Consider the following 18,969-nt stretch of genomic DNA (forward strand, 5'->3'; position numbering starts at 1 on the left):
ACATGCTAACCAGAGAAGCACAACTACCATCTTCAAGGTAAACCTAGATATTTTTATGCACAGCCTCAAATTCTTCCCTGGTCTGTTTTGCTTTGAACGCCTTCATACTGGAGGATCTTTTGAATGCAGGTTATTGGCTAGGCTTGTAATGGTATGCATACTAATCGTTTAGTTCTTACCTGTGAAGATGGTATGAATCTATTAAAGAACACACAAAAACGAAGTGTGCTACATTGTTAGAGTCACAGAGAGTATCCTGACTGTATGTTAAATAATGTTTGTGACATGTTTAGGTTATTAGAAAGAGAGAAATTAATCTACTGTGAAAAGCAGTAAAACAGAATTCAATGAAGAGAGAGGTTACATATGAGTCATGAAACCGAATGGTACAGTCCGGCATAATTGGGGTGTATCATGTCATAGTAGTAGAATAGCAGATGATATGGGAGGATATTTGCAGTTCTCTTCTAGGTGCAAAAGGAATTCGAAGGAATAGTTTAATGATTAAAAAAAATTGAAATATCACAATAGACACAGTTTACTTATTCATGCAGTATTTGCAGTTTTGTAAAGTAGACCAATTTGTTTGCACATCCTGGGGTGCTAGTTAAGTATTTTTAAAGTAAGGCAAGTTGTAAAGGCACATGTTTGATCTGTGAAGCAGCATGTATATGCAAGCAGTTTTATACAGGGAAGACTAAAAGAAAATCACGCTTACGGATGAGGAAATGTGTTAAGTGTACTAAAAAGGTTGATGTTAGAAAAGCTTCAGCTGTGCATTACAGAGTGCATGGAGAACTTGGTGTTCCTTTTCAGATATTGGAAGTGTCTAGCACTGCATAAGGAGGTGAAGGAAATTGGCTTTTGCAGGTAAGGAGCCAGTGTCGATTACACCTTGCTGCATCTAGAAGCGCTGCGTCTAGAAGCGTGGGCTTGAATGAAAGTCTGTATTATGTCATGTTTGAAGCTAAAAGTTTAATTAAGTTTTGCATATTTTCTGCATGTTTTTAATGCCCTCGGGATCATAGAAAATGGTAATATGAGTAGACGTTCATCGTGTTTCACTGTTGCAGTCATTACACTTGGGTTATCCTGCTGGCCGGCAACCTGCAGTCGGCCAGAGTTCCAAATCTTGGTCCGGCGTCGGTTGCTGTCGCTTCTTCCCTGACGTCAGTGTGCCAGGGGTATATAAGATGCAACTGACGCCATTTTCTTCAGTCTTTCTTGCCGCGCTGTGCCCGAAGCAAAAGCAGATGAGATTTTCGAATTCGAATTTCAGAACTGAAGTCTTCAATAAAGCTAAGTACCCCGTTGGGGAAACTTTTTCTTGCCTCAGACCAATGTCAGTAAAAGTTAATAATTGTATTTCTTGTGGGAAGCAAATACCTCATAAGGATTTTCATTGTTACTGTATTCCATGCCTAGGCCTCGACCACGACGTCACTAATTGTCGGTTTTGTGCTAGATTTAACAAACGCACTATTAAACGTCGGTTTGATTTTGCTTTGCATTACGTTGGCCGAAGGTTCGATTATACAATGCTGTCGGAACAACCGACGACCGGAATTTACAAAAAACGCAAAGACAAGGATAAGGACAGGCATCCGAGGTCCAAAACCGACGACAAGCCTCTTCTAGGCCACTCGCCGGTTCTCAGTGATGCGCTTTCGCAGCCCCTGACACCCGCTACCTCAGAGCCTCAGGCTGCCTCCGACTCCCACGTGGAGACAACTAGGCCTCTGGAAACTCAAGGTATTGGGCCTACGGAAACTAATCCCTCAGATGAGTCCGGAGCCGCTGAGCAGGCACCGGCTTCTGAGGGTGTTTTCAGACCTTCACAGCTTACCTTCAAAACAACAACCAAGTCTAAAACACCATTAAAGACAAAGAAACAAGTACAGCATTCTCCTGGACAGTCCTCCATGCCTAAGAAACAGATGCTCAAAATGGCCGAAGACCTAATCACTCTGATTAGGGGTTCCCATCCCCCTCCTGATAAAAGGCTTAGGCAGGATGCAGACTATGACTCTTCTGATCAGGTTTCCATTTCCTCTGACTCCTCTTCAGACCAGGGATACTCTATACCCCCCTATGAGGAGAGTGATGCTGAAGAATCCATTCCTTCAGCCTCTCCTCCTGAGGATTACTCTTTTGGGGAAACTTTACATACCATGAGGGAGCATTTCCATTGGGAGAGCCAGGATTACTCCAAATCCAAGAAAAGGCTCAGAGATTTTCTTTTATTGCCTCAGCACAGGCCCCTTGCTATTCTGCCTGTTTTAGATATTGTGGATGATGTGTTCTCTGAATCTAGTTTAACCCCTGATTCTTTGCCCCCAGCTCCAGTCAAGCCAGACAGGTACTACAGAGTCCCTGACTCTCACAAATTTCTCTATAAAAGCCCTGCTGCTGACCCAGAAACTATTTCCCAGGGTCCCAAAGGGGTAAAGGCTTCCACTGCTAAAAATCCAGTCCCCTCTGACAGGGATTCTAGAGCATTGGATAGATGGGGGAAGAAAGTTTACACTTCTGCAACTTTAGCAGTAAGAGCTTTAAATTGCCAGTTCCACATGCTTAAATACCAACAATATTTAATGTCTCTGTTAAAACAGAAAATGCTTACAAGCTTAGAAGGTCCTGATTATAAGGAAATGCAGGATTTATTGCATGCAGCTGAACAATTGGGAACGCATACTCTGCAATGTGGTTTTGATTCATTAGAGGCATCTTGTGGAGCCACAGTTACAGGATCTGTGATTCGAAGGCATGCTTGGTTAAAAGAACAAAGTTTACCTGACCATGTTAAGGCAAAATTATTGGATGCTCCTTTACAGCATGATATCTTGTTTGGTATTAAGGCAGAAAAGGTGTTAAAGAAAATGGAGGATAAAGCAAAATATATGCAAACAGTGAAGGATTTCTTACAGGTGCAGCCACCTAGATTTAGCAGAAATTGGCCTTCAAAAAATTGGTCCTTTCCAGTGACAGACAGACCACAAAGAGGAAGATACAGATGCCCAAGAGGCAGATCTCAGCCCCAAGGCTCTTACAGACCTCAACAGTGGGGTGCTTCAACCCCAAAAGGAAGAGAAGACAAGTCACAACCTTATAGGAAACAGTCCCAATGACTTCCCCTTCCAAATGCCAAGCACTTACCTTTTGGAAGCTCCCTTGGGGGAAAAACTCGCACTTTTTTCTCAAAATTGGCATACAATCACCCAAGACAAATGGGTACTGAATATTGTGTCTCAAGGTTACAGGTTCCACTTTCACACTCTACCAAGGCCAAAAGGAATGCCAGACCTGCCACAAAATCAATGGGCAGAGGCATAAAAACAAATTACAGCCCTCATGGACATGAGAGCTATTCAAAAAGTGCCACAACAGGAGGAAGGACAAGGATTTTACTCAGGACTTTTCTTGGTCCCCAGAAAGGACAAAGCATGGAGACCCATACTGGACCTATCTATTCTAAATACTTACCTGGATGTTCCGAAATTCAAAATGTTGACTCTACAGAAACTTCTTCCCATGCTGGGCAAGAAAGCTTGGCACTTTGGACCTCAGAGGCATACCTGCATGTCCCAATCAGACAAAATTGCAGAAGATACCTCAGATTCATAGCTGGCACAATGCATTACCAATTCTCTGCACTGCCCTTTGGCTTATCCACTGCACCCAGGGTCTTCACAAAATGCCTGGCACCAGTAATTGCATTTTGCAGACAAAAAGGAATTCAAATATATCCCTACTTGGACGACTGCCTTATTCAAGCAGAGAGCAAGGACATTCTGCTAACTCATCTGGCGTTTGTAAAAAGATTACTAATGGGCCTAGGATTCACTCTAAACGAAAAGAAGTCAAAACTAGTGCCCTCACAAGAGATAATATTCCTGGGTGCAAGCTTAAATACAACTGCCCAGATGGCTTATCTCACGCCAGACAAGCAAAGACAACTGACTCAGTACTTTCAATTGATGGCAACAAAAACCCAACTCCCTGCAAGAAAAATTTTGCAGGCCTTGGGGTTCATGGCATCCTGCATACTACTAATACCATATGCCAAACTGCATATGAGGAAGTTACAATGGTATCTAAAAAGTGTTTGGACTCAACACTGTCACAGTTTGGAAGCAATAATACCACTTATTCCCTGCCTGCAACAGGAGTTTCGATGGTGGGCACAGGCATGTCTCACCACAACAAGGGACAGCCTTTCACTTTACACACAGCCAGGCAGACACTAACAACAGATGCATCGGATTACGCCTGGGGAGCACATATGGAAGGAAAATGTATTCAGGGCAAGTGGGCCGCAGACCAAATGCATCTTCACATCAATCAAAAAGAGATACTAGCTGTACAAAATGCCCTGACAGCTTTCAAAGACCTTCTGCATCCAGGACAACTTTTACTAAAGACTGACAATACCACAGTTATGTGGTACATAAACAAGCAAGGGGGCACACACTCCTACCCCCTCTGCAGACAAGCCATGACTTTGTGGAATACAGCACTGACTTATCAAATTCATCTGCAAGCACAATTCCTGCCAGGAAAGAAATATACGCTGGCAGACGACTTAAGCAGAAACATCATGGATCCTCACGAGTGGAAATTAAATCCACAAGTATTCAGCATGATAACACAAAAATGGGGGTGCCCAGACATAGATCTTTTTGTCTCCCCCCTGAACTGACAAATGCAGAAATTATGCACAAGGACATACCACACACAAGCATGGAAAGTGGATACTCTCTCATTCAGCTGGAAAACCCTAAAGGTTTATGCCTTCCCACCACTGCCTCTCCTTTCAAAGGTACTCCTAAAAGCCAGACAAGAGAGGCCAAAAATGATCCTGATTGCCCCAGACTGGCCACGCCAGCACTGGTACCCAATCTTAAAGAACTTGGCTCAAGGCCCAGCATGGATTTTACCTCAAATTCCTCACCTTCTGACTCAACAAAACAATCAGATCCTGCGCAGTCAGCTCAAAACCTTAAATCTCGCTGCATGGCAGATATCCTAACCAAGCAGCCAACCCCTCTCTCTAAAGCAGTTATGGATGTCATTCTGGAGGCCAGGAGGCCCAGCACCAGGAAAACCTACTCAGACAAGTGGAAGAGATTCTGTGCCTGGAACCAGGCTCAAGGCTTTGACCCTCTTGTTCCAAATATTTCTCAGATATTACAATACTTAACTGAGATGCTGGACAAAGGCCTATCCTTTTCATCAATTAAGATCCACGCCTCTGCCATTTCAGCTCATTATAACACGGAACCTCCAATTTTTTCACATCCATTACTAAGACAGTACCTCAGAGGGACTAAAAACATAATACCACCCCGGAGAGCACCAGCACCAACCTGGGACCTCAACTTTGTCTTGGAAAAACTAACTTTACCTCCTTTTGAGCCAGCCAGTTCAGCAGAATTAAATTTTTTGCCATGGAAAACTGCTCTGCTACTAGCAGTAACTTCAGCACGAAGAGTCTCAGAGCTACAGGCATTAATGGCAGTGGAACCTTTCGTCATTTTTTCATCAAGACGGTGTTTCCTTGAGAACAAACCCTACATTTATGCCAAAGGTGGTATTCAGTGTGGCTCTTAACCAAACTATTCACTTGCCAACATTTTATCCAGATCCCCAGAATAAAGGGGAGAGACTTCTGCATTCATTGGACATTCACAGGCAGTTATGTTTCTACTTGGACAAAACAAAAGCTTTCAGGAAAACTGAGCAACTGTTTGTAGCATATGCTGCAGGATCACAGGGAAAGCCTATTTCAAAGCAAACTATTTCAAAGTGGATAGGACACTGTATCCGTTTCTGCTACACACAACATGGAAAAACAGTGCCTAACAACATTAGGCCACATTCTACCAGGGCAACAGCCACCTTAGCAGCCTTTCTTAGAGGAGTACCAACCAAGGATATTTTGGAAGCTGCAACTTGGAGTTCAGTGCACACCTTTACCAAGCATTACCACTTGCCTCTTTACTCTAAATCCAGAGCAGGCTTTGCCACTGCAGTGCTGCAGGGCCTCCTAGCCACTCCAAATCCTTTATAGACCCAGCCACCCAACCTCAGCTTTGGGATTCAACCCAAGTGTAATGACTGCAACAGTGAAACACGATGAACATAGTACAGTTTTGTACCTACCATAAATGTAGATGTTTAGAGTGTATTTACTGTTGCAGTCCAGGTTACCCACCCTGCATCCCCACTTACTTTGCTGGGACTTATCTATGCCTTTCTGTCCTATACAACCTATATACAACCTATGTGGTGCATTTGCTTGTAGATAAGGGCATTGTTTTTTATTCTCTGTATGTTTTGGTTAGCAATATGTATTGCCTATCTATTTGGGGGCACCTGACATCTGGGGCAAGAAAAACTGAAAAAATGGCGTTGGTTGCATCTTGTATACCCCTGGCGCACTGACGTCAGGGAAGAAGTGACAGCAACCGACGCCGGACCAAGACTTTGGAACTCTGCCGACTGCGGGTCACCTGCCAGCAGGATAACCCAAGTGTAATGACTGCAACAGTGAATGCACTCGAACATCTACATTTATGGTAGGTACAAAACTGTACTTTTTCCTATATATTTTTATGTCTCTGCTGATTGATCAGAAGTTTTTATTTTTTCTAAAGATATTATATGTGGTCTGTATTTTTACCTGAGGAACAACAAAAGAATTTCAAACTTTTACTCTGTTTTAATAAATCTGTATTTTTGATGTTGTGGGGTGAGATCATTTGCTGGTGTGTGGGCATGTATTTGTTTTTGTAAATAAACATACAAATACGCAGACTTAATGCAATGGCACATCTCTCTGTGTCTTGTTAGCATCATACTTGTAATTCATTTAAACATACTTAAGTGAGATGTCAACCCCTAAGTGATTTTACTGTGTAACTAAAGGTGAATTATGAAAATAATGTAAAGCATAGTCAAATATAAGAATGTATCAAACATATTAATGTCATTTTCATTATTTATAAATCAGGCATGTAATTGCATTAAATGAGAAACTGAGCATGGCTGCCAGGTATTGTATCATCACTGAATTTACATTTCACTTACAAGGCTTTAGTATCAGAAATATAGGATGTAGAAGCTATTAATCATATATGAGCAAAGAAAATGGAAGAGTAGGTATGCAAAATGTGTGCACTTTTACAAAAGCTGGGAGATTATGTAAAAACATGTCATTTACTTGTGGTGTGAGTTAAAAGGAAGATGTGTAAAAACATGTCATTTACTTGTGGTGTGAGTTAAAAGGAAGATGTGTAAAAACATGTCATTTACTTGTGGTGTGAGTTAAAAGGAAGATGTGTAAAACATGTCATTTACTTGTGGTGTGAGTTAAAAGGAAGATGTGTAAAAACATGTCATTTACTTGTGGTGTGAGTTAAAAGGAAGATGTGTAAAACCATGTCATTTACTTGTGGTGTGAGTTAAAAGGAAGATGTGTAAAAACATGTCATTTACTTGTGGTGTGAGTTAAAGGGAAGATGTGTAAAAACATGCCATTTACTTGTGGTGTGAGTTAAAAGGAAGATGTTTAAAAACATGTCATTTACTTGTGGTGTGAGTTAAAAGGAATATGTGTAAAAACATGTCATTTACTTGTGGTGTGAGTTAAAAGGAAGATGTGTAAAACCATGTCATTTACTTGTGTGAGTTAAAAGGAAGATGTGTAAAAACATGTCATTTACTTGTGGTGTGAGTTAAAAGGAAGATGTGTAAAAACATGTCATTTACTTGTGGTGTGAGTTAAAAGGAAGATGTGTAAAAACATGTCATTTACTTGTGGTGTGAGTTAAAAGGAAGAAGTGTAAAAACATGTCATTTACTTGTGATGTGAGTTAAAAGGAAGATGTGTAAAAACATGTCATTTACTTGTGGTGTGAGTTAAAAGGAAGATGAGGAGAATGCTAAACAGAAATGCAGTGTAATTGCCACTGAAGAAGTTGGTGAGGAAAGTGAAGCTTTGTAAGAAAGTATACCCACTGATAAAAAATGAGTGCAAAAGCTGACAGCATAAATGATGATAAATCTGGAAGTTAAGATGCAGTGAAGTCTCCACAGTAAACCAGAAAGTTATTGAAGCGGGAGTAAGAAGAGTAAAAATGGAGAATAATAAATGATGCAGAGCAGATATGGGCCAATGTGAAGATGGGTCATTGCAGTAAGAGTTTCAGGTTTGATCATTCAGAAGCTGGACTACAATTTAGTGTTTTTGATTAACATAGCTATGAGAAAAAGATTGATTACTGATAATAGCAGTGGAGTTGTAGAAGTAAAGGAAGATGTGCGAAGTAATACAAAAAAGGTTGTGGGAAAAGATGACAACGAAAAGGAAGATCAGAAGCAATATACCCCCTTCATAATGCAGACCTTAAGGGTCTTTTTATCTGAATTCTTAAATCCTACCCGGGCAACTGATATCACTGTGGGGGACCTGCATGACTTCTCCTAGTTCATGCAAAGTAGAGGCTGTCATCAGTAGCTTAGTAGAACCAAGCATACATTACATGCTTCACACTTGCTCACCAGTAGATGCTGACATTGCAGTGGCCAGTCTGTCTTCCCCTAAGATGGTCAAGTTGGCAGTGAGTGCTTTCTCCCAACCTCTCTTGCTGCCTCTTCCAGCTATTGGGGGCTGTTCAAATCCAGAAAACCTGGGTTGCTGTTGAGCTTTATCCCTCTACTCTGTGAAGCTACGAGTATGGAAGGTTTAGGGACAGATACAGATATTGCTTATTGCGGACGTTATATTAAGAGGAATGGATAGTACATTATAGGAAATATAAAGAAGTATGAGCATTGCCCAGAGCATGTGGTACAAACAAAAGATTTCTTAAGGGTTTTGTCCGAAAGCAGATGATATATTTCATGATTTTAAGTAGTGGAAACAACTATACAAAGTCATTGCCAGGGTATGGGATTGGAAAAGGCATGAAACATTTGGTAAACGTCTTACTAGAAAAAACAGATTTTACAGTAATTTTGGTAGAATTAATATGAGCACAGGATTCTTATAAGGTTTGTAACAGAAAATGTTTTCTTTGACTTGTATGTGAGAATATAATACAAATAAAAAGTGATTGACTTTATTAGTTGGCTTAGTTTCTGGAGTCGGTCCAAGGGGATCCAATATCTGTCAGGCTGGGAAGACATAGTCAACAGGCCATGCTGCTTTGCCAAAGATGGTCTGCACCTGTCTCCTGTAGGCTTTTGGATACTGGCAAAGGCATTAGCCACCCTTATTGTGCCTTTTTAGGCAGTTTCAAAATAACCAACCTCCCAACATAACAAAATCCTGTCTAGATAAACTCAAGGTACTGCTGCTTAATGCTAGGAGTCTAAACAAGAAACTGCACTACCTGGAAGCACACCTCACTTTGGAAGATGGTGACTTCTGTGCAGTCACCGAGACATGGTTCAAAGGCACGGAAAGCACCTTGGCTCTGCAGGGCTACAATACCTTCCATGCGTTCAGTCCACAGACTGTGAAAGAACCAAAGGAGGAGGTGTATCCATCTTCATTAAGGATAAGTACACCTCAAAACTGGTCAAACAGTCTTGAGTTATTCCTTGTCCAGTTTAACTATAGGCAGAGCCCCCTACCACATCATTGCCAGCTATAGGTCCCCACAGTGAAACAGGAAAAGCATACTTGGACTGGAATAATTTTCCATACTGCTCAACACTTTACTCCTGGATGATTTTAATTATGGAACAACTAGTCAGTACACCCACAACAGGCTCAAATATCCTGGACATAGCACTCGCTAATATGGAGAGCATTGCACCCCCCCATGTGATGCCCCCCCGGTAAAATCGGACCATAAATCAGTCTCATTCGATGTAGTTATAAGACCAGATACCCCATCAAGCTCAAAAATGCTTAAGAATTTTTCTAAGACAAATTGTCACCTACTAAGTGATGGTATAAGAAGTTTAAAAGCACCCTCAAATGAGGATAACAAGGACTCCTATTCACATGTGTACACCAATACCCTGTATAACCACTTAAGCAGTTGTATAGAATCAACTGTACCTGACCAGATTAAAACCAGGTCTTGCTGAAAAAACAACCCACTGTGGTGGACCCCTAGTATAAACAATCTGTACAACAACAGAAGTAAACTGCAGTCAAAAAGCAAGAGGGAACTGGCTCAGCAGAGGAAGACATCTCTCTCTGGCTTAAACAAACAAAATAAAGATCTTGTCAAGTCCTCCAAAACCAATTACAAAGCAAAAATAACCTCCCTAACTAAGGATAATCACAAGGCATTCTTTAACTACATCCAAAATCTAAAAGGGAATACCCAGTTATGCACTGAACTGGTTGTGGATGGCACCACCTATACTTAACCAGAAGTAATAGCCAACCAGCTAGCTGACAGATTTGAAGCAAACTTCACCTCTGTCCCCTCCAATCATCCCCCAAAGTATACCTGTCACCATTCCTCGATCTATTATCTCAACAGACCAGGTCATCTCGGCACTGTCCATGGCCAGAAACACAGCATCAGTGGGACCAGACAACATCCTAGGTTGCCTTTTAAACAACTTAAAATATGACCTAACAGACCCACTTGGATCTCTGTTTAACCACAGCCTGAGAACTGGCTATGTTCCAGCAAAATAGAGGACAGCAACAGTAATCCCTCTGCACAAAGGTCGCACCATCAACTGACCCTGGGAATTATAGGCTCATAAACTTAACTAGCCTCATCCGCAAGGCCATGGAAAGAATCATTATGGACCTTATTGACAAGGACATAGGTAATCTCCAACTTTGGACCCAATCCAGTCTGGATTTGTTAAAGGTAGATCGTGGCTGTTAAACATGGTTGACATTTTCAAGAAAGTCATCAAGGTCCTGGATGAGGGAAAGACCGTGCATACCGCCTATCTTGATGTAGCCAAGGCATTTTACACAATCCCCCACTCAGGTATTATAGAGAAACTCTCCCAATTGGGAATTAACACCTACTTACCAGATGGGTAGCCAGCTGGCTCACTGACAGGACACATACTGTCAAAGTGGGTGACTTCACCTCTAACCAAAGACCAGTCATCAGTGGCGTACCACAGGGTTCTGTGGTGGGCCCCATACTGTTCAGAATTTACTTCTCAGAAGTCTAGGCAAACTCAGACAGCCTGTGGCTGACCAAGTTTGCTGACTATTGCAAATTGGGAACAATCAGTGTGTCCCCAACAATGTTAATATACTGCCGAAAGGGTTAATGCAGACAAATGATTGGCATCAAAGCCACAGATTAAAGCTGAATGTAAAAAATCCATTATTATTTTTGAAAAGCTGACATCCTTGCTAATTACATTATAGACAGCATCCCCCTAAGTGTAGACCCAGTGGTATGTGATCTGGATACTCCGGTTGATAGCAATCTGAATTTCGGCCACCATGTAAATACAGCGGTAAGGAAATCCTTCAGCATGGCACATCTCATAAGTAAAAGCATTGCATTTAGATCCAGGGATGTTATAATTCAATTATACTCTGCCCTCATCAGACCAGTAATTAAGTAGAATGCTCCCTTTTGCATGTACCTCACTAGACGCCTGCAACAATTGGAGAGACCACAGGGGTTTCTTACTAAGAATTTAGAGGATACACAAAACAAGTCTTATGTGGAAAAACTAAAAGCCCTGTCACTTCTTCTACAGGTTGCTAATGGGTGTTCTGTGCCTGGCGTTACGGGGCAGTGTCTGACCCTGCTCTGATGGAAATGCTGCACATTCATAAATCAAACTGCGGGAGGGACACTCACTCCAGGGATCTTAACCTAGCCTCTGACATGAGTAGGTCATGCTGGAGAGAGAGCTACATCTCCTAGAGACTGCCACTTCTCTGAAACAAGCTTCCAGTTCACATGAAACGAAGCCCTTCCCTGACTCTCTTCAAACACAGCCTAGATCCATGGATGGGTGACCACAAATTCACTCCTGTGGTGGTGTCCATGTCCCTTCTGGACAGTGGAAGTTGGTGTTAGCTACCATAGACCCTTACCTCTGTAAGCTTCACTCACCTAACCACCGACAGAGTAACTCTGGATAAATATGGCTAGGCTTGTAAAGGCTCTAGGACCATTAGCCTATTACCCTATAGGAGACCTTAATCCTGTTAGCTCTGTCTTTTCAACAAAATTGCAAATCCCTTCCTCACAGTCTTGACTGTTTTTGGCTTTTCCCCCTTGTCTCCAAAATGGTTTGACATGGTGCCATGAGAATTTCAAGAAATTACACTAAGACACTTGCCTACACACACACAGTGTCTTCTTTCAAGGGCAATGGGGCACCGTCATCTTGGATTTCAAACAAAATAGTATCATTTACGCTGTAGTGTAGGCTAGATGTTAGTATACATGTACGTTTTGATGACTTTTATGCTTGCTACACTGACAACAAGAGATAGCTGCACTTTAGTTTTAGTCATTCATTTCATTATTTCAGTTATGCTATTCAGGATTACAGGGCTGTCAGATTCTGCTTCATTACTCATCTGGGTATGAGGCAGAGAACTAATCTAGATGGTATGCCAGTGCATCATGGGATTCATGCACACACTGCATGCATACCTGTGAGTATTTTTGGAGGATGTTTTTTCACAAACAGCATATGTTTGAGATGTAGAAGGAAACTGAAGCACCCAAGGAAAACTCAAAGCCATAGGGAAGACTGACGTAAGAGCACCCCATATGGAAAAAGTACCTGGAATTAAGCAGCACTAACCACTGGACCAATGTTAAACAGTCATTTTAAACATTATCTGGGAGGTGTTGCAGTGTATTATTTTATGATAACATTTCTGATCCACAGTTAACCCTCCCTACAAATACCCATATCTTTTAATACTTTGAGATTTTTTTCTTCCTCCATCTGCTATGCCTTGCCAATGGCTCTCCCTTCCTTCATTCCATTGACCTTTTCCTTTCTCAGGGTGGGAACCCTGTGACCAGTTAATTCCCTGGCTGGGGAGCGGTCTAATCAGACCGTTTGTTCCCTTGAAAACTAAAAGTCTAGTGTTACTGAGTGAGCCAATCTGCTGCACCAGTGGACTCTTCTGCTTAACCCCCTGTAGTTCCTGTGACAGCTCTAATATGCTCCATGAATGCTGCCTACTGTGCAGTGCGTTTGTGCTTCCACACGCATTTCCAGCTGGTAAAATGCACCACTGTAAAGCATTTGATCAACAGACCTTTTCTGCAGAGATACAACACCTGGTATTGTCACCCAAGTGGCAAACCAGGGCTACTTCCCTGCTGTTAGATTGGTTAAGTCAGCAGTGACCACTCACTTACATCTTCCTCCACTTGTCCTCTCCAATGCAAGTGCTGCTAGTTAATTATGGATCATTATGGTCACAGTTGGGGCTTTGTTCCCCTGTGGCATGGAGACAGGCCCCCTTTCTGATTTTCTTAACAGTGTTTTCCAGGTGAGACTCTTGCGTACTTAACTGTTTATTTTACATTGTATGAGCTAACAGTGTTAAAACATAAGGAAGCGGCTCTGTGGATGCTAGTCTGTAGTTTTCAAGTTTTCTTTTCTGTAACTTTTAAATTAGTAAAAAATATTGTATCTTATGTTGTCAATCTTCACATAATCCTTGACGACTGTGGGCTTGGTTCAGTGTCTCGGAACTGACTCGGACGTTATTCCAGCTCGCACCTTCCAAAAACTCTTGAGCTAAGCTCTACCCACAATGCTCCTCACCAAATTACCTCAGATCTCATTTGCCACTTCGTAGTGACAGGCACGTTCTATCCAATCTCTCGAGATTTATCGTTTCTTATAACTGTAAGTCAGTTTTTCTTTATCCTATTTCTAAATTTTATCTTTTATTTCTGTCTTTAATACACCGCTCCTCTAGATATCTTTTAGTGTGTGCATGAGCGTGTTTTTTTCTCTCTCTCCCTTACCGTTAGGTAGTCTCAAGTACCATTGTTTTTACTTTCCTCCGTTTTACCTTTGGGTAGCCTCTTGTACCATTGTTGGTAGCTCCAGTTTCCTTTTCCTTTGGGTATCCTCTTCTGCCATTGTTGGTGTCTCCAGTTTCCTTTTCCTTTCTCTGATACTTAGATTTTGTTTTTTTATTTCTTCTTTCCTTATACTTGCATCTATGTGTGTGTGTACCTGTGTATAAGGTGGCCTTAGTTTTTATATTATGGCTGACAAACCCTCTAAAAGTACCTCTGGCTTTAAGAGGTGGCAAAAGTGTGACAGAAAGATGCTTAACTCAGATGGACACACAATCTGTGTGTATTTTCTCGGTGCAGTCCATCTGCAGGAAGACTGTAAGATCTGTCATGGGTTCAGTTCCAGAACCGTGATAGATCACAGAAACAAATTGATATTGAAAGGCTTTCTTAAGTCTGAATTTGAAGGGGCAATATCTGGTCCAAGGGCAGAAGCTGGTTCCTCCTCTTCGTCATCATCTTTTTCTAGACCTAAAAAGTGGAGTCATTCTGTTCTGACGTCTCCCTTGGAACCCCCTTCTAAAATCACCAAATCTCCCACAGGGCCGACAGCTTCCTTGACACTGGTGGGCCAAGATTCTCATCTCTCTGTGCCATTGGCACCAACCTCTTCAGTGCCAGTATTGGTGCAGATAACTCTCCCTTCCGTACCAGCCAATCACCTGGTACCGAAGGACCCTCAGGTAATAGTTTTACTCTATACAACCTACTTCCCCTCGATAAATCCATTTGCAAGCCGTCCACCTAGTCCTTTTTTAGAGACGGCCACCATGGTCCCTTTCTGCCTCCTCTATCTGGTCCACCAAGAATTTGTCAGAGTCCGATATTATGAGACTGGTGGACCAGCACCTGACGGTGAGGGGATTTACCTCCATCTTGGGTTCTTAGCCTAGATAGCTGTGGAACCTTGCCTTATTCTACCCCAATGCATATTTCTCCTTTGACTCCAGCTGAGATTTTGGAGCCCCTGGTGCCGACCTTTCCAGCTTTGACTGTTGTGGTGCCGGCCAGAGTTCTTTCTCTGACACTAATAGATACCCTAAGTTCTATTGGTTCCTCAAAATGGGAGACCTCATGGGTCCGGGGCTCCATTGTTGATTCTGGGGGGCAGGGTTAGATTTCGATACTTCTGGAGCCTTCTGTGCCCCTCGATGCATCGGCATATGTAAGCTTGGCCTCAGCTTCTATGTCAGGGCGTGACCTGCTCAGTGCGGGATGGGACGACGTTTCCAAAGGAATCTATTTTGGTTCCGAGCTGCCGTCCCTCTATGGGGGGGACCTGCTTCCCAGGCTATGGATAGGACCTTGTCCATTGCAGGCAAACAGTCTATGCCTTCCCTGTCAGGCCAAATATCATGTCTATTCTCTCGACCAGATCCCTCATAAAATCCTCCAAAGCTAGTTACGAAAATAAAATTGCCAAAGATTCCAAAGACAACCAGAAGTCATTCTATAGCTATGTCAAGAATCTAAATGGCAGTGCTCAGATCTGCTCTGAGCTACAACAGAATGACATTAAATATACTAATCCCAAGGATATTGCCAATATCCTGGCAGATCGATTCAGTGCCAACTTCACCCCCTAAAGGGCCCATCTCAGTACCAAAAGATTGCCAAATTCCGATAATGGCCATAGGTAAAAACCGCACTCTCCAGAGCTAAGAATACAGCATCCATGGAACCAGACGGCATACCGGGCTGTGTACTACATGAACTACAAAATGAAATGGCACCTCACGTAAGTGTGATGTTTAATCATAGCCTCACCTCAGGCTTCGTGCCCACTGAATGGCGCACAGCTACAGTTATCCCACTCCACAAGAGGGGATCCACCTTTGATCCTGGGAACTACCGCCCCTTTAGTCTGACGAGCCTGATCTGCAAGGCCACTGAACTTATTATCATGGAACTTATAAACAAAGGCATTGGCAACCTTCAAACACTGGACCCCACCCAGATTGGGTTCGTGAAGGGCCAATCTTGTCTCCTGAACCTGATTGACTTTTTCAAATCAGTCTCCAGAGCTGTGGACGAGGGTAAGGTAGTCCACACAGCCTATCTGGACCTCGCCTAGGCCTCTGACACCATCCCCCACTCTGGAATCATAGATAAACTTACTAAGCTGGGCATTAATCCCTACGTCACTCGATGGGTTGCCAACTAGTTTACGGACAAAACCCACACTGTAAAAGTAGCCGACTCCAAATCCAGCTCCAGACAAGTGACAAGTGGCGTACCTCAGGGTTCAGTCCTGGGACCGCTCTAGTTTGGCATCTACTTCTCTGAAGTACAGGCCAACACTAAGGGACTCTGGCTAACAAAGTTCGGAGATGACTGCAAACTGGGAGCCATTATTGAATCCCCAAATTATATGGATATTCTACAAAAGGACCTTACAGAAACAGATGCTTGGTGCCAGAGCCATGGGCTCAAGCTCAATGCCAAGAAATGTATAGTTATCCCCTTTGGGAAAAAACATATACCTGTGAGTTACCACATAGGTGGCAGTACACTAAACAGCAAAGTGTGATAAAAGACTTGGGGACACAGGTGGACAGTGGTCTCACCTTTGATAACCACATCGCCACAACAGTCAGGAAAACCTTCTATGTGGCACACCTCATCACTAAGGGCTTTTCATCCAGAAAAAAGGAGGTCATTGTCCCACTGTACTCATCCCTCATTAGACCCATTATAGAATACAGCGCCCCATTTGGTATGTACCTCTGAAGACATCTGCAACAACTGGAAAGGCCGCAGAAATACCTCACTAAAAGAATCACAGGCTTAAAGCACTTGCCCTATGCTGACAGTCTAAAAAAAACTCCAGCTATACTCTGTCACATATCGTCTACTCAGAGGCGATCTCTGCTTAACATACAAGGTCATGTCAAACCCAGAGCTGTTGGACATGCTACAGTTAAAGAAATCCCAATCCCTCAGACCACACGCTCCAGGGATCTAAACCTTGTCATCACATTGAACAAAACATGCTGGAGGGATAGGCTCCTGACCCAGAGACTCCCCAGACTCTGGAATAGACTGCCCATACATGTCAAGCAGAGCGCCTCTTTGGCCCTCTTCAAAAGGAACCTTGATGATTGGATGGGAGATAGGCAATTCACCCCAGGGATCATGTCAGTCACTCTGCTAGACAGGGGTCCAGGGAATTAAATGTTGTGGAAGAAATAGCCAGGGAATTGTTATGGCTAGGCGTATATAGGCCCTAGGGCCGATAGCCTAGTACCAACCTATGAATCAGTATAAATTATGAAAAATCCCCTCTAGAACCATCACAATACCTTGAGTTCACTGGAGCTATGCTTGACACAGTCACCAGTTGCATCACATCCCCTAGAAAGACTCCAAATGATCAGTTCACAAGTGAGCCCAACTCATTCAAAGCAAGAAAGTAGCAGCAAGACTCATTCTACAGGCTCTAGGGTCAATGACGGCCTCTGTCACTCTAGTTCCCCTGGCCAGATATCACATGTGAATTCTTCAATGGCATCTGTCCTCCCAGTGGTCCGTATTGCGTCAACCAGTGTCCCATCTGATTGTGATCACCAATCGTTGCAAGGAAGATCTAAGTTGATAACTCCACTCAAATGAAATGCTATCAGGCGGTCCCTTTATCCCTCCCCAACCTCAAGCCATAGTGACCACAGACACATCCCATCTAGGGTGAGGGGTGGGCATTATCTGGGAAAGACAGTGCAAGGCACTTGATCCCAGCTGGAGGCCAACTTGCATGTCAGTGTCCTACAGATGAGGGCAGTGCTCTTAGCATTGCAGGCATTTCAAGATACCCTCCCCTTGGGAACAATTGCAATATGAACAGACAATATGTCGGTAGTCTGATACATCAGCAAGCAAGGGGGAACCAGATCTTACCCTCTTTGTTGAGAAGCACTCAGTTTGGCAGTGGGCGATTTTCCTAAGACCACTTTCAGATAGCAACACACATTCCGGAGAGCTTCAACGTGATCACGGACAAATTGAGCAGAACCATCCTCATGTCTCACAAGTGGTGTCTTCAATCCAGTGGTGATGGACAAGATATTCCGTCACTGGGGCCAACCTTGCAGTGACCCATTCGCGTCCTCTCTGAACAACAAGTGTAGCAGTTACTTTGCCATAATCCCCCCACCCCGGAGAGTCACCCAGAGAAACTCTCCTTCACGATTGCCCCCCCCTCCCGTTTCTGTTGTACGTTTTTCCTCCCATCCCACTGATGTGTCAGTTTCTAAAGAAAGCCAGCTGGTCAAAGAACAGAATAATTGTCATTGCCTCATTCTGGCCTCAACAGCTCTGGATTCCCTTCCTATGGCATCATCTGCTTCGGAAACCCTGGATACTGGACCCAGCTCCAGACCTATTGTCCAACCCACAGGGACTGGTTCATCTGAATGTACATCTCAAGCTCACTGTGTGTCTTCTGCAGTTCCCATACTTCCCCTGTCCAACGCATCATTCTAGCCCACCACAAACCTTCAGCTAGAAAATTGTACAGTAACAAGTGGCTAAAGTTTACTAAGTGGTCGCTCGACTGTAATCTTGAACCATATTCAGCACCTGTTGACAACGTTTTAGACTTCTTAAACTTACTCTTTGAGTCCAGCTCATCAGCCTCTATGATTCAGATGCATCTTGCTGCGATATCTAATTTCTGTATCTGTTTCAACGGTTCATCACTTATGTCACATATACTTTGTAAAACCTTTTTGAAAGGAACCTTAATGCTCAGACCTCCATATAAAGAACCCTCTGCCCCATGGTATTTGAATTTAGTACTTCAGTCTCTCTTATTTCTTCCCCTTTTGAACCTTTAGCGACTTGTGACTTAAAATTTTGTCCTGGAAAACCTTATTTTTAATAGCTATCACTTCTGCCAGCGGAATGTCGGAACTACATGCCTTGTCTTGCAAACCTCCATATTTGATATTTCATA

Source organism: Protopterus annectens, chromosome 1.part2 (assembly GCF_019279795.1).
Source record: "Protopterus annectens isolate FY-2018-M chromosome 1.part2, PAN1.0, whole genome shotgun sequence".
Lineage (NCBI taxonomy): Eukaryota > Metazoa > Chordata > Ceratodontiformes > Protopteridae > Protopterus > Protopterus annectens.